Source organism: Lissotriton vulgaris, chromosome 8, assembly GCF_964263255.1.
Source record: "Lissotriton vulgaris chromosome 8, aLisVul1.2, whole genome shotgun sequence".
Taxonomy (NCBI): domain Eukaryota; kingdom Metazoa; phylum Chordata; class Amphibia; order Caudata; family Salamandridae; genus Lissotriton; species Lissotriton vulgaris.
The window spans coordinates 1,419,623,016-1,419,636,042 of NC_141696.1; the positions used below are offsets into that span (position 1 = coordinate 1,419,623,016).

General features: G+C 44.3%; 1 protein-coding gene across 3 annotated transcripts in view; it reads right to left on the reverse strand.

Moving 5' to 3' along the window:
* The window catches only part of PRDM15 (PR/SET domain 15), a 502,608-nt gene that overhangs the window by 67,546 nt on the left and 422,035 nt on the right, over nucleotides 1–13,027 (reverse strand). The gene's annotated exons all lie outside the window — the stretch shown is intronic.

Genomic DNA, 13,027 nt, shown 5'->3' on the forward strand with positions numbered 1-13,027 from the left:
TTACGTCCTGGATGAGCAAAAGCTGCCTGAAGCTCAACTCAAAGACAGAGGTCCTCGTCCTCGGACCACCACCGCCCGGGACATCACCTGGTGGCCCACCGCCCACCCCCATTGACCATGCCAGAACCTCGGCATCGTGCTCGACTCCTCCCTCACCATGACCCGACAGGTCAACGCTGTTGTCTCCACCTGCTTCAACACTCTTTGCATCCTTCGCAAGACCTTCAAATGGATCCCCCTGAATCAAGAAAAACCGTCACCCACACACTCATAACCAGCAGACTGGACTACGGGAATGCCCTCTACTATGGAATTAACAAGTATCTGTTCCGCAAACTCCAAACCATACAGAACACCGCAGTGAGACTCGTCCTCGGCATCCTTCAACAAGAGCACATCAGCCAGCACCTGCGGGACCTCCACTGGCTCCCTGTTGAGAAGAAAATTACCTTCAAGATACTGGCCCACGCCTCCACAACACCGGTCCCAAATACCTCAATGCCAGAATCTCCTTCCATGTACCTAAGAGAAATCTCCGATCCGCCGAACTCACCCTCGCCGAAACCCTGCGCATCCGCAGAGCCAGAAGGGGTGGAAGGGCCTTCTCCTACATCGCAGCAATCAAGACCTGGCTCTTCGACTGAATGGAGCTGCATCTTTCCTGGGTCACCCAGGTCATAGACCCGATTACCCTGTTCATAGAGCCGGTTACCCTGCTTTATACAAATCTTTCACTACCTAGCGTCTCCTGCATATATGAGAGAGAATTATAGCTCACAGGCTCTAAAGGAAATCCACCAGCCAATGCAGCAAGGAAAGGGGCTCAGCTCTGCACTTGGTTTACTAAGACAGTAATAGAGACCAGAGGAGATAGCCAGTAGATCACAAGAATTCAGGTTATGCAGTTGGCTTAACAAGTTACAGCAACAGAGAGGCTAAGCTTGATAGCTAGTGAATGGAGTGGTCCAAATAAGTCAATCTCTGCAATCAGTATATTAGGGAGAGAAACAGAAAGGGTATTTTCTGGCGGCAGTGCAACTGTGCAACAGTACAGAAAGAATTGTTGAGTAACATTAGAAGTGGACTTTGCCACTAAAACATTTGCTTGTTTGAAATGCCAAATTGTACTAAGCTGAAAAAAGAGCAGCAGTTATTCCACTCATATGGAAGATCACGGATGCCACTCAATTAATGAATCCAAGTGCATCACAATTCCAGAATGAACAGCAGTATCAGTCATGCTGTTCATTTTGACTCAGAGTTCAAAACAAATTTCCAACTACACTCACTTAGAAATACTTTAAGACCTAGGGAACCTGCAAAAAGTATTATTATTTCTTTGGATGACAAACTATAAACTCGAGGGGCACATATTACATGAAGTCCCCCGGCAGGGTAGGGTGGGGGGGATGGGGGGCGGCGTAACGGGGGTATTTAGGTTAGGAAGTTCTTTGAAACTTGCTAAAGTACTCTCAGTTCCAGCAGATTGACCAACGACGACTGGTGTACGTTGAATCTTTTTCCCTAAACAATGAATGAAAGGGGGTTCTGCAAGGGGACTCTAGTCATTGAGATCCTCCACTGTCACCACTAGGGAAACAGCAGGATTACTAGGAGTAGAGTCTCTGTTCTCTATATAGTTTGTTATCTGGTACTGAAGCACCTCTGAATACATCTCATGGGAGGTCTATCATTCACAGCATCACAGATATTCAATGTCAAATCAAGAACAAAGAAGGTCAGTCTGTGTGTTGTTGAAGACCGTCTGCAAATGATCTGCTTTTGAGATCATTTAATATAGAATTGCCCCCAATTAGCCCATCAATTAAATACTTATTGGGCATTTGTAAATCCAAAACAGCCCAAAAAAACTTTAAAGCATCCACTGGCGATCAAAGGCTCGATTTCCATTTGCTATTCACCTAAATCTTTCCACTCTTTCTTTCTGCTTAAATTTGAACCTTTTCGCAACTCTCTCTCCTCTGCCTGGGAATTGGCAAATATATTGGTCTAGGATTTAGCAAGATTATCTAAATTGGCTACATAGGATCACTGGCATAACATGAGGTTTGATGTATTCAATAATATTATCTTTTGTGCCTTTGCATCATCATATCGTGACTGCCCACAATATGCCAGGAATTTCCACCCTTGTGCCACGGTGAACATGTTACCAGGAATTACCAACCTTGTAGCACAGAGGGCATGTTGCGAGGGATTACTACCACTGTAGCTGACATGGCATTCTACTAGCAAAACCACCATTGTCCTATGTTACCAGAAGTTACAATGAATGTACCAGGACAAACATGTTGCTAGAAATTAACACTATTGTGCGAGGGCCAATATGCTGTCAGTGATTACCAGCATTGTGACATGGGTGGCATGTTGCAAGGGAAACCACAATCTTGTCAAGGAGTCCATCTTACTAGGAATTTCCACCAATGTGCCAGTGCCAGATATGAACACCTGCAATCCTAAAAATGATGCTAGGCCCACTGAGATTTCAGGTCCCACTGCAGGACTCTCATATTCCATCTGGTGTGGTTGACAAGGATGATACATGAAACTAAGAGGCCAAGAAGCCTCACAGCCAATCTGGCTTGTATTGGGGATGAAACGTGAAGCATTAAGATCATAGTCTTGGACTAGTTGCTGTGGTAGAAAGGTCCTGAACTTGACCAGGTTCGCCCCAAACTAATCGAAGCCTCTATGATGGAATCAGGTGGGGCTTCGGCCCATTGATGGTGAAACCCAGTGACATCAACAGTTAAGCCATCATACTGGGTGGCCCATGATTAACTTTAGTACCTAGTTGTCGAGATACGAGAGCACAGGGACTCCCGCCACCTGAAGATTAACAGCGACCACTGCCATCTTTCGTGAATACTTTAGGGCCACAAGTAAGGCCAAGAGGGAGCACGGCACACTGAAAGTACTCCTGGCCTACATGGAACTGCAGATAATGTCTGGAGCTAATGATCAAAATATGCATCCTGAAAGTCAAAGGACACCATACAGTTGCCTAGGTCCACAGTTGATTGGATCGGAGACAACATGAGCATATTTGTCCAACCGCTGGGTCTTTAAACCCCCACCTCAACATAATTGCACCGAGATCAACTGCCATTAGTAAAGCAAACAGTAAGGCCAAAACCTCACCCCTGTTCACCAACTTATTGAATATAGATAAGCAGGCAAACAGAAGAGCTGAACTTAAGTGGAGGGCAACAAAACTATAGAGGACAATTTAGCCTATAAACCCACGCATAGACATTATTTAAATAACATTAAGGAAGCTAGGAAATCCTAGATTGTTAATAGAACTGACAGAGCAGCAAACTGCCAAAAAGAACTACACAGAATTATAAATAAATTTCCTTATCCTTCATCTTGCCAGAGCGCCAGCCCCTCCTCACAAATTTGAACAGATATTTTCGATCTTTTTTAGAGAAAACAAATTGGCAAGATCTATAACACCCTCTCTAATCCCATGATAGTAAATTCAAATATAGAGGACAACTGCATGTTCACATGCAGGACAGTATGTCTTGACGTGCTTACCGAACTAATTGTGGAGGGGAATCAAATCAGGGTCTCCTAAAGATTTAGCTCCACCTCACATCTTGTCCACTCTGTCTCCAGCAATACTCAATAGTCTTACTGAGCTTTTTAATACTTCCTTAAACCTGGAGAAAGTCCCCATCAAATGGAAATCGGCTAGGGTTAAACCAATCCTTAAGAAACAAATCGGCAGATCTGAAAGAATGTAATAACTATTGGCCAATCTCCCTGCTGCAATACTCTGGGCAAATAATTGAATCCCTGGTTAATACAAACAACTATTGGCCTATCTAGAAGGGCACCAACTACTTGACCCTTCTCAATCAGGTTTCAGGGCCGGTTTCAGTACTGAAACAGCCCTGGTGGAGGAAGTAGATAACATAAAACTCTCTTTAGATGACGGGCAGTCAACTGTGCTGGTCCTCCTGGACATAACGGCGGCCTTTTACACCATCTCTCATGCAATTTTAATTTTTTAACTCTTTTTATTAAAAACAAAAAAAAGACATTACAAAAAGAAAAAGAAACCAATTCTCCGGTGAGTGCATACAATTCCAACACATGGGTCAAAGTGGCAAGATACAGAATCAAATAAACAACATTTAGTGCTAGGATCTAAGGGATTCCTGAGCTCCCAGGTCTAATCTCGGCGTAGGTGGTTCGCAGATCTCTCCTCGGTGGCTATTCCACGCTCCCCATATCTTCCCCCACTTCTTCGGGCAACCCCTGGCCACATACACTGCTCTCTCTCTAAACATACACCAGTCAAGGTCTTCCGCCCATTTGTTGATTCGGGCGGCTGGCTGGCACCCCAGAGCGGAGTTATATTTCGCTTAGCCACCATGTACGCCAGAGTCACCCACTGTTTCTGGTACACATTTAAATCGGTAGGCTCCCACACATTCAACAAACATCTCCGGGCTTCTGGTTGTATCTTCGCACCCAAAACTTCCCCCAGCTCATCGTGAACCTTCGTCCAATATGTCTGTATCGCTTCACAGTGCCAGAGGACATGCATCAAGGTGCCAATTCCTCCACACTCTCTCCTACAATCTCCGCTCTCGGCTCGTCCCATTCGTACCAAACGGGGCCCAGTTATGTAGGATCTATGCAATATCTTCAGCTGCACCAATAGGAGCTGCATCTGGATAGTGACTACCTTTGGGGATGGCAATGCTTCCATCAGGAGACCCAAAAGGAACCCCAAAGGAAAGGACCCAAGCAAACCTACTAGTTGTATCCTGGAATATCGCAGGATTAGCGGCCAAATTCGAATCGCAGGAATGGCTTAGCTACATAAACAAATTCCATATCATATGCCTGCAAGAAACCTGGGCTACCGAATTAAACGATTACAGCTTGGAAGGCTACAAAAGTTTCTTTGTTCCAGCTAAAAAAGTAACTTCCGGGAGCTACTAGGGGACTCGCTATATACGTCAACTTAGACATTAAGGGCACCTGGTCCAACATCAAATGGGCCTCACACTATCTCCAAGTACTAAGGTTCACCTCACCAAGATTAACCTTTTTCCTAGTTAACTGGTACAATGCTCCTGCAACGACGGAGAAGGGAATAGCTGTAAATGAACTAGAAGAATGCCTAAGAAATTTGAACCTTTTAAACAAGACACCAAACCTCCCAAGCTTAATATTAATGGGAGATTTTAACTGCCATTTATGTGACAAATTAAAACCCTTCAACAAAGACTGGTCAAGATGCACTTTAATGAAAGGCCCACATTTTGCACATTCAAAAGAGGGATGGGATTTAGAGAGACTAACGAAAAGGCATAACCTAACTCAAACTCTAGACCTTGTGGTACTGGGTGAAAAAGGAGAACTCACCCCAACATACAAAGGAAGAGGTTGCCACTCCTACATTGACTTTATTCTAGTCTCCCCCATTCTAAAAAGAAACATCAGCAACACTATAATCGAGGCCAGCAGCTTTAGTGATCACAACCCGGTCATTATTACAATTGAAGGTTTTGATTTTAACCCGTGCTCAAAGAGATCTGACATCATGGAAAAAGCAGCGGACCAGGGAAGAAGAATTAAATGGGCCAAAATTGATGGGGACAGATTCTACAAAAAATTATTAACAGAGGCCTCAGTCGCAATAGATAAATGTCTAGACCCAAGTGTGTGTGGTGCTCGGGTGGTCAGGGCATTCGAAGAAATTGCACAACACGTAAATAACTCCCTAAAGGCCACTGGGTCTAACAAAACGTCCTCAAATCCTCGCTGGTTTGATTCGAATTGCACCAAGGCGCTCAAAAAACTGAAGGTCAGCCTCCACTCTAAACCAAGGGACAAGATCATGGTGGCACAGAACAGAGCTGAATATAAAAAAGCTCTGAAGAAACGTAAGCAAAGCCTACACAGCCATGCCTGGGAGGACCTAAGGGATGCTGCCGAAAGGAAAGACTCTGTAAGCTTCTGGAAAGTGATTAACTCCCCATGTTTCCAGGATCAAGGGGCACCAAAAATTATGAACATCATCTTGCCGGAACAATGGCAGACCCACTTCCAGAGTCTATACAACCACTCAAGTCACCTAACCCTGGAGGATGTACCGAGGGATCATCAGCCGGCCAAGTTGGACTTCTCCCTGAAAGAAGTCGAAATGGGAATAACTGGGCTCAGTAAAAATAAGGCTCCGGGTCCGGACGGAATTCCACCAGACCTATACCTAAGTAGACCCGATCTGTGGGCGCCGTTGCTCACCAGGGTACTAAATGAGGCAGTGGTGGCAGGACTGCCTCAGTCCTGGTCAACGGCGACCATAGTTCCAATCTACAAGAAAGGGAACCGTGACGACCCGCAATGCTACCGACCCATTTCGCTCATAGATGTGACAGCAAAGGTACTAGGGCGAGTCATCTTACAGCGACTGCAAGACTGGGCCGAGGAGCATCAAGTCCTCTCGGAAATGCAATATGGCTTCAGGAAAGGTAGATCTACCACCGATCAATGCCTAAACTTATACCTCCTGACAGCCAAATACACCATCGCCGGGAAGGGGTCCATTCATATGGGGTTTATGGACCTTTCAGCGGCTTTCGACCGTGTAAACAGGAGACAGCTCTGGTCCATGCTATCAGAATTAGGAGTGGATCAACCGCTAGTTGACACCCTGCAAAATCTCCACCGGAACACCACTGCAAGTGTGAGGTACAACCAAGAGGGTAAAAAGACCGATCCCTTCACTTGCACGAGTGGAGTAAGGCAGGGATGTATCCTCGCGCCCTTTCTTTTTTCCATCTATATCAACTCGCTGGAAAAAGACCTCCCTAAACTCAAGGTGGACTCACCCCAAATCGGTCATCGTGCTGTACCTGTACTACTCTACGCCGATGACGCGGTTTTGCTTGCCAGAACTCCCCTAGGATTGCAAAAACTGATTGATGGGTTCGTCATGTTCATGGATAAACTGGACCTGGCAACCAACCTGGAAAAATCTTACATCATGTCATCAGGGCAACCAACAAAAGGGTCTTTTACCTATCATATCGGGTCACACAAAATAGACCAGGTTAAGACCTTTTCATACCTGGGGGTACTATTTGACCATCATCTCACTTTTAAACCTCTGGTAGAAAAGCATTCTATGAAACTGGCAGCCTCAGTAGGAGCCATCATGGGGTACGGGCAAAGACTAGGAAAATGGTCTCCGGAACAAATATTGAACTTGTATAGGTCAATCTGCTGTGCGAAAGTATCCTATGGTGCAGAAGTGTGGGGCTTCCAGGATAATAAAGTACAGCAGATCCAGATAGAAGAAAATAAATTCTTGAGGAGAATCCTGAAAGTCCCCTAGAGTGTATCGGCCCACATCATCCATGAAGAAGTAGGAGAAACCTTCATAGAAGACAGGATTAAAATTAAACCTCTCCTGGCATGGGTTAAAGTATGGACCAACCCAGAGGCGTCCCTAACAAGACAAATCATAGGGGACTGCCTCAAAAGAGACAAAGGTGAAACCATTCCCTGGCTGAAATACGTTAAGAAATCTCTAGTTGAAATCGATTGCACTAACCTCTTTACATCCCCAGACTCTATAACACCAGAGAGCAAGACCCTGGTGAAAAAACTCTTCTCAGCACAGCTCAAGTCGTCAAGGGCAGAAAAAGAAAACCATAAACCCACTAATCTTTTTTATAATGAACTTACAGTGAAGCATGGCATGGAACCTTATTTAAGGGTCATGTTCAACGCCCAGGATCGCTTTGTCATGACACGTTTCAGACTTAACATGCTTCATCACCTCCTCGCGGTCCCGGCTGGGTTTACTTACACAGTGGAGGAGCAGGGTACCTGCGGCTGCGACCACAGGTCTCCGCAGGATACCCTTCACTTTGTTTTACTGTGCCCTTTCTATGCTATGCCAAGACGCAAGTTCCTGGTGGGGATTTTGAAAGACCTAAAGTTTAAACATGCAAGATTGGCCTTGAGGTTCTTACAGGAAGCGGAGGATGCTTACACCCTTTTTTGCACCATAAACTTTATTCGAATGGCAATAAGACTGAGGAACACTAGAGAAACTGGCCCCTAACATCACTCGTCCCCTTGAACATTTAAATTTATGATCCCCTGGTCTTTTTAGAGTGTCAGATAATTTTAACATTTATACCTCTTTATGGAAAATTTATTGACGTTTTTAAATATTTTGTGTGTACTTTGTATTTGTGCTTTTATGGTGTCTTTTTAAGTACCGAATAAAGATTACAAATTGAATTGAATTGAACTGACAGAGCAGCAAACTGCCAAAAAGAACTACACAGAATTATAAATGAATTTCCTCATCCTTCATCTTGCCAGAGCGCCGACCCCTCCTCACAAATTTGAACAGATATTTTCGATCTTTTTTAGAGTAAACAAATTGGCAAGATCTATAACACCCTCTCTAATCCCATGATAGTAAATTCAAATATAGAGGACAACTGCATGTTCACATGCAGGACAGTATGTCTTGACGTGCTTACCGAACTAATTGTGGAGGGGAATCAAATCAGGGTCTCCTAAAGATTTAGCTCCACCTCACATCTTGTCCACTCTGTCTCCAGCAATACTCAATAGTCTTACTGAGCTTTTTAATACTTCCTTAAACCTGGAGAAAGTCCCCATCAAATGGAAATCGGCTAGGGTTAAACCAATCCTTAAGAAACAAATCGGCAGATCTGAAAGAATGTAATAACTATTGGCCAATCTCCCTGCTGCAATACTCTGGGCAAATAATTGAATCCCTGGTTAATACAAACAACTATTGGCCTATCTAGAAGGGCACCAACTACTTGACCCTTCTCAATCAGGTTTCAGGGCCGGTTTCAGTACTGAAACAGCCCTGGTGGAGGAAGTAGATAACATAAAACTCTCTTTAGATGACGGGCAGTCAACTGTGCTGGTCCTCCTGGACATAACGGCGGCCTTTTACACCATCTCTCATGCAATTTTATTTTTTTAACTCTTTTTATTAAAAACAAAAAAAAGACATTACAAAAAGAAAAAGAAACCAATTCTCCGGTGAGTGCATACAATTCCAACACATGGGTCAAAGTGGCAAGATACAGAATCAAATAAACAACATTTAGTGCTAGGATCTAAGGGATTCCTGAGCTCCCAGGTCTAATCTCGGCGTAGGTGGTTCGCAGATCTCTCCTCGGTGGCTATTCCACGCTCCCCATATCTTCCCCCACTTCTTCGGGCAACCCCTGGCCACATACACTGCTCTCTCTCTAAACATACACCAGTCAAGGTCTTCCACCCATTTGTTGATTCGGGCGGCTGGCTGGCACCCCAGAGCGGAGTTATATTTCGCTTAGCCACCATGTACGCCAGAGTCACCCACTGTTTCTGGTACACATTTAAATCGGTAGGCTCCCACACATTCAACAAACATCTCCGGGCTTCTGGTTGTATCTTCGCACCCAAAACTTCCCCCAGCTCATCGTGAACCTTCGTCCAATATGTCTGTATCGCTTCACAGTGCCAGAGGACATGCATCAAGGTGCCAATTCCTCCACACTCTCTCCTACAATCTCCGCTCTCGGCTCGTCCCATTCGTACCAAACGGGGCCCAGTTATGTAGGATCTATGCAATATCTTCAGCTGCACCAATAGGAGCTGCATCTGGATAGTGACTACCTTTGGGGATGAAACCGCCTCCGTCCAATCCTTATCATCAAGTTCCAACCCATCCGCACTCCACTGAGTTCTAATCCACTCCAACGGGTTTCCCCGAGTTGTTGACCAATTTCCTGTATATCAAAGAGATGGTTTTCTCGGGGATATGCCCATCTAGTACACGGTCTTCAAGAGGAGACGCCTCCGGGAGCTCCGTGCCCTTAGGGACATGGGTGGTGAGGGCATGTCTCACCTGCAAATATCGGTAGTATTCGTTTTCATGCAAACTATACTGCTGTACGAGGGACTCAAATGTGTGCACAGAGTCTTTCCCCACACATCTTTTATCTGGGTAATTCCGATAAGGTCCCATCTGCCAAATCCCTTAGTATTCCACAGACTACCCAGCTTATCGGAATTTAGCAAGGGAGTGGCCAGTGTCAATCTGCCTTCCCAACTAACAAATTTATTGGCCGCATTCCATACCTGTGTCGCATGTGCGGTCGGGCCAGTCAACAGAAACCTCCCAGGCTTAGAATACAGTGCTCTATCTATCATCCCACCCGGGGCTTGACCCCGGTCCATGGCATAGCCTGGATCCCGGGGAGTCTGTAGACAATATGGTTCACAGCGGCCAGCTGTGAGGATCAATAGTACTACTGCAGGTCTGGAAGTCCGATCCCGCCATCGTACCACGATAGTCAGTTTATTGAAAGCAAAACGAGCCCTACCATCCCACAGGAGCGGTCTCTGAAGAGTTTCTATCTCCCTAAAGTATGCGGTTGGCACTGGGTCCATCGAGTTCTGCAAGGCATATAGAAACCGAGGCAAAGCCATCATCTTGAAGAGAGCGGCTCTTCCGAGCAAGGAGAGTGGCAGCGCTCCACATCTTTCTTACACCTGTTCAATGGGGAAGCTAAATTATTAACAAGAAAGTGAAACTAGAGGTTCTCTAGTGTCATCCCTTCACGGGCACACAAGTGGTTGTCTTCCCACCAAAAGAAGACTTTCAATCCAGTAATTCAAGTGTTCTTATGATTTATTTTGTATTTTTAGGTGATGTAGATTGTAAACATAATTTGATATCGTCCATTCAATGTTTCTCATACGTTTGTTGATCAGACATTGTCATAGTAAAGCATCCAATGCATTTCGGGCATTATGTAGCATGCCCTTCATCAGGGAAATAGACACTATGAAAGAAGGATAATAAAATAATGTCACTAAAAAAGTAAATCTGTAAACATACATCGTGAATTTGACAATACACTCTATGCATGATACTGAACATACAGATGTTTGTGAACTCATGAGGTTCTATGGTTAACGTGCTGTGGTTAGTAATGGTGTAAAACAAACGGAGTGCTCAAAAAGAAACTGTGCACCACTTACATGGCTGGTTATCTAACGTTGCGTTGTGTTCTAAAAAAAATGGAAAAAAGATGAAGCGGTATTAGAAAAACAGCCTCAACTGGTGGGGCGATCCAAGAGCAATGTGCTCGTTCTACCGGAAAGATCCTAAAGCCGGCTCGTTCTATCAGACTAACCTTAGTCGGAAATAGGCGCACGCATTGGTCCTTTTCTCCTCTTCATTCGCGGCGGCACGGTGAAATACCGGTCGCGTTAAGATATTTAAACATTGTTCCGGTCATGTGGGTGATCACATGACACTACCATGGTAGAAAGACTAGGTTGGATGAGTGACGGTCACGCATACTCGTTATAGGTATCGCCACTACAAATAAGATAATCAGAGTCGAAAATGCGGTATATAGTAGTTGAATGGCTAGTTCGAAAAAAGTAAATAAACGTAATAGATGCTGTTTAAATAAATAAGATAACCGTGAAGGCAAGAAAGTAAAAAAAGTAAAAGTGTCGGGAATCTGTTCACACATACATCTGACACTCACACCTCACATATTTCCCATCGTTGTAAATCTCCACAATGGCATCAACCACTGAATAGCCCGTCTACTAACCCCTCCGTGAGAGGTTCGATTCCCGACACTTTGACTTTTATTACTTTCTTGCCTTCACGGTTATCTTATTTATTTAAACAGCATCTATTACGATTATTTACTTTTTTCGAACTAGCCATTCAACTACTATATACCGCATTTTCGACTCTGATTATCTTATTTATAGTGGCGATACCTATAACGAGTATGCGTGACCGTCACTCATCCAACCTAGTCTTTCTACCATGGTAGTGTCATGTGATCACCCACATGACCGGAACAATGTTTAAATATCTTAACGCGACCGGTATTTCACCGTGCCGCCGCGAATGAAGAGGAGAAAAGGACCAATGCGTGCGCCTATTTCCGACTAAGGTTAGTCTGATAGAACGAGCCGGCTTTAGGATCTTTCCGGTAGAACGAGCACATTGCTCTTGGATCGCCCCACCAGTTGAGGCTGTTTTTCTAATACCGCTTCATCTTTTTTCCATTTTTTTTAGAACACAACGCAACGTTAGATAACCAGCCATGTAAGTGGTGCACAGTTTCTTTTTGAGCACTCCGTTTGTTTTTCACCATTACTAACCACAGCACGTTAACCATAGAACCTCACGAGTTAACAAACATCTGTATGTTCAGTATCATGCATAGAGTGTATTGTCAAATTCACGATGTATGTTTACAGATTTACTTTTTTAGTGACATTATTTTATTATCCTTCTTTCATAGTGTCTATTTCCCTGATGAAGGGCATGCTACATAATGCCCAAAATGCATTGGATGCTTTACTATGACAATGTCTGATCAACAAACGTATGAGAAACATTGAATGGACGATATCAAATTATGTTTACAATCTACATCACCTAAAAATACAAAATAAATCATAAGAACACTTGAATTACTGGATTGAAAGTCTTCTTTTGGTGGGAAGACAACCACTTGTGTGCCCGTGAAGGGATGACACTAGAGAACCTCTAGTTTCACTTTCTTGTTATGTTGCTTGACGTCGTAGGACCCTCGACGCCACCTTACGGTGCACCATAAAAACGATTAGAAGTTGAACTTTTTGCTGTATGAATTTGCTGTGCATTTATCCAATCATTGAAGCTAAATTATTATCATATCACAACTGTGGATTAAGTGTGATAAATATACCTTAATACTTGAATCCAACCGTCTCGATGTGAATAGGGCACGACTCCGGAATCACCGGCGGGTCGCCCACCACGACAAAAAGCACCGATTTTGCCAGGTTAATGGCCAATCCGGAGCATCTACCAAAAATGGCAAGCACATCCAGGAAGTTGCAAAAGGATTCCTTGGGGTTGGTGAGGTAAAGCAGCACGTCATCTGCATATAACGAGATCTTGTCTTCCCAG